Source organism: Nannospalax galili, unplaced genomic scaffold (genome assembly GCF_000622305.1).
Source record: "Nannospalax galili isolate Female #2095 unplaced genomic scaffold, S.galili_v1.0 scaffold365, whole genome shotgun sequence".
NCBI classification, from domain to species: domain Eukaryota; kingdom Metazoa; phylum Chordata; class Mammalia; order Rodentia; family Spalacidae; genus Nannospalax; species Nannospalax galili.
In genome coordinates this window covers 1,406,214-1,410,403 of record NW_008353234.1, presented here as the reverse complement: position 1 = coordinate 1,410,403, position 4,190 = coordinate 1,406,214, and the positions used below count along the sequence as shown (strand labels likewise).

Here is a 4,190-nt window from a genome sequence, read left to right as displayed (position 1 = left end):
GAGCCTAATTTTTTAATTATTATTAATAATATGGCAGTTTTGCAGGACTACAGCACAAGAATGAACTCCAGTTATTGTGTTTCTGGAACTGTGTCCTCAAATCAGGCCCCAACCATAATTTTATTCAAAATTGTTTCTACACTTCAATTGGGGAAGACAATTTGGCTCCATCCATATCTTAACAGACCAACCTTTTATTCATCTCTACTTCTAGAATATCTCATTCACCAAGGTCATGTGTCCTTCCCAATCTTCACTGTGTGCAATGGAGTTGAGTGTATTGGCTTTCAGTGCTTTTATATGCTAATTCTCAAGCAGGTCCACATTTATTCATTCACTGTCTTTTTGGGTGGAGTACCAAATTGTGGTTGCTGAGGAAACAAGATCAGGCGCCAAGACCACAATACACAAAAGCACAAGTTTGGTTTTGGGCTTTTTTTTTTGAGTATATTAAAAGTCATTAGTCCAGATTTCATTCATTTTATAAAGGTCATTCCTACAATAAACTCATTCAGCAAAGTACAAGGATACAAAACTAATGCACAAAAATCAGTAACCTTCCTATACACCCATTGTGGGTGGTGCAACTGCTGGACAGGTGGTCCTGGGTTGTTTAAGAAAATAGACTGAGCACAAGCCAGAGAAGCAATCCAGTAAGCAATGCTCCTTCATGATCTCTCCTTCAGTTCTTGCCTCCAAGTTCCTGCCCTACTTAGCTTCCTGCCTTGGTTTCCTGCAGTGGACAATCACTTGAAAGAGCAAAATTCTGTAACCTCCCCTCCAATTTGGTTTTGAGCAGAGTGTTTTAGCACAGCAATAGAAAGCAAACTAAGACAGAACTTAGTACCAGGAGTGGGATGTTGCTGTGAAGGACATGAGCATGTCGATTTGGGGAGCATTATGGAAGCATTTGGAACTTTGGGTTGTAAAAGTTGTTGAGTGCTTGGTGCTTAGTGAGATGTTCATTGGGGAGTGTGGAGAAATGCAGATAATGGATTCCTAACTTGTGAAGTTTCAGAGGGAAGTTTTAGTCCCCCAAAGACTCTATCCAGGCCATTTGTATTACATATTTTGGAATAAGAATCTATGGGAGGGCTGGAGAGATGGTTCAATGATTAAGAGTACTGGCTACTCTTCCAGAGGACCCAGGTTCAGTTCCTAAGACCCACATGGTGGCTAACAACCTTCCATAACTTCAGTTTCAGGGGATCTGATGCCCACTTCTCATCTCCACAGGAACTGCACAGCATGGGTGCACCTACCTATATGCAGGTAATACACATATAATAAAAATAATAAATATTTTTAAAGTTTGTTAAGAAGAATCCGTGGAAGTGAAACGTTTTATGCTTCACTGGAATGATTGATACTGGTTAGCTAGGGCTTAAAAATCAACTGAGATTAACAAAAGACCAATGTCATTAAGGTGAAATCTTCTGGGGAGTTTTTTTCAGAGTCAGCACACAAAAGCTGTAGTTTTGAAGGGGCCAGGTCTGCATCTTAAGCTGGAGTATAAACTTGATAATATGTAAGAGTCTCCCATATGATACTAGTTTTGATGCCATGAAAAGGACAGAATTAAAGGGGTCGTGGAGAGAAGCTGAGACTTTGCACCATGAGAGACCATGAGAAGCCACTGGGGAAGATGTAGCCTCAGCTGCAGTAAAAACCCTCAGGATTAAATGGTCATGGAGAGAAGGAGACTTGGCACCATGCAAGAACAGGAGGCCATTGATGAAGGTGTAGCCTCATTGCAGTGGAGACTCTAGCATATTAGAAACATCAGAGCCATGGGATGACCAACAAGAATAACAGCATATGTGCAATGGAGCTGGCCTTAAAGTATTAGATAAGCTATGAGTGCTGCAGACAACAGAGCCAGAGAAGTAGAGCTGCCTATGCCCTTTGGAGTCAGAAGACTGTGACTGAGCCCCAGATGTCCAACCTTGAGTTATATGGCTGGACTTTGGTTTTCTTAACTGTATCCGGTGCTTCCCTTTTGAGATAAGAAAGTATTTAACTTGTATTCGATTTTATGGGAGACTACAATTAAGAGACTTTGGATTTTTAAAGAGACATTGGAGTTTAAAGTGTTTGAATTTTTAAACCTGGTAGGACTTTTAAAGTTATACTATGTTTTATCATGTGATATTAATATTATAATGAGATTTGGGAGACAATAAATGGAAAGGTTACAGTTTAAAGTGATGGTTTTTTTGGGGTGTGCTGACATTGACAAGGGGTAAAATGCTATGGTTGGCTTTGTCACCTTGACATATCTGGGAAGTGGTGACCTGAATTGAGTAATTTTCTCTATTGGATTGCCCTGTGAACATGCCAGTGAGGCATCTTTTTCTTTTTTTAAAAAATTAAAAATAAGAACAAGGTTTATTTGTAAACTTTAATAACTCTACTGTTCATCCTTACATTTAGGGAATGTATAAGTATAGATATTGCCAGCTTCTCTATAAGAGTCACTCTTCTCGGGGCTGGAGAGATGGTTCAGTGGTTAAGAGCACTGACTGCTCTTACAGAGGACCCAGGTTCGATTCCCAGCACCCATATGGCAGCTATGAACCATCCTTAACTCCAGTTCCAGGGGGATCCAAAGCTCTCTTCTGACCTCTGCGGCATTGCACGACACAGGTGCACTCACATACATGCAGGCAATACACTTATACACATAAAATAAAAATAATGAATAAAATATTTTTTTAAAGATTTACTCTTCTTACTAATGCAAAAGATGATTTTTTCTACCATGGAGAAATCTTGCTACATTTGCAGAGACTCTGGAACACTTGATGGAGAGGTGTTTGGGACAACAGAAAAGAATCATTATGTTTTTTTTCTCTTCTCAAAAGAACTGAAAGTAGGAATACTAGTTCTAAATATAGTAAGCCAAGTCTAAATCTTAGAAAAATGAGAGAATTTGACAAAATGCTTCAAAATACTTGCCTGAGGTGGAGATAACTTGTTCATGTGTGGCAGGTTTCAGATTTAACCTCTAGTCTTTAATCTTCAGATTCGCACTTTGCCAGTCTTTTCTGTAGGTCTTTGATTTGGTCATTCTTTTTGGTGAGACTCTCTTTCATATTTCAATAAGCTGCTGTTTGCTGAAATTTCTTCCCTAACTCCTTTTCAGCCATGTTCAGCTGCTCCTGAACTCTGAGGAGGTCATGCTTGGCAGCTGCTAGGTTCTCCTCGAGGGACTTTTGGCTTTCTGTCTTTTCATTAAGTGTTTTCTGAAATTCACTCTTAAGAGCTGCAACTGTGTCTTCCAAGTCATTCAAGTCATGGGCATTTATAAAATTGTGTTGATTTACTTGACCAAGCTGTAAATCTTGAAGTGCTCTTTCCAGTTTTGACTTCTCATCTAGAGCATTTGTAGCCTGTATTTCAATGGTCTTCAGCCTTGACTTCAATTTCTCATTCTCCTGTTGAAGTCTTAAAATTTCCTTGTTTAGCAGTTCTGTTGTTCCACTTTCATTAATGGGAATAAGTTTTGGCTTTGTGATGTCTATGATGGGCTTTTTATTTGAAGATGTGAATTCTGCTTTTTCAAATTCTGCAACTTGTTCTAATAATTCTCTGTTTTCAAGTTCAGAGATGTCTATCTTTAGCTTTAGGTACCACTTCTCACCTTGTAAGAACAGCTGCCACAGGAGCAGCACATTGGTGTAGGCTGTGTTGATGAGCTCAGACTCCACCTCACTGTGCACCACAGCCTGCAGCCCATTCAGAACTTCCAAGACCTCATCCACAGTGAAGGTATCTTCTACCAGCCTGCTCTCCTTGAGGTCTTGGAAGCAGGAATCTACTGTTTTGAGTTTCAACCCTTTCTTTGAACGAACAAACCGCATGTAATTACACAGTCAGAGAAACCTCTAGTTACAAACTATTGAAATGATCCCTGAAGGTATAATCTTTGAGGCATCTTTTTGATTATTGAGTGATGTGGGAGGAGTCAGCCCACTATGGGCAGTGCCAACCCTGGGCAGATGGTCCTGGGTAGTATATGAAAGCAGGCTGAGAGTAAACCAGAGGAGCAAGTCAATAAACAGTGTTGCTCTGTGGTCTCTGCTTTGATTACTGCCTCCAGACTTCTGTGATGCTTAAATTCCTGCCTTGGCTTCCCTCAGTGATGGATCATCACTTGGAAGAATAAAATGCAGCAAACACTTTCCTCC

General features: G+C 40.0%; 1 pseudogene; it reads right to left on the bottom strand.

Annotated features, from left to right (window-relative positions):
• Positions 1 to 3,098: 3,098 nt before the first annotated feature.
• On the bottom strand, positions 3,099 to 3,863 carry LOC103747936 (annotated as a pseudogene).
• Between the last annotated feature and the right edge of the window lie 327 nt (positions 3,864 to 4,190).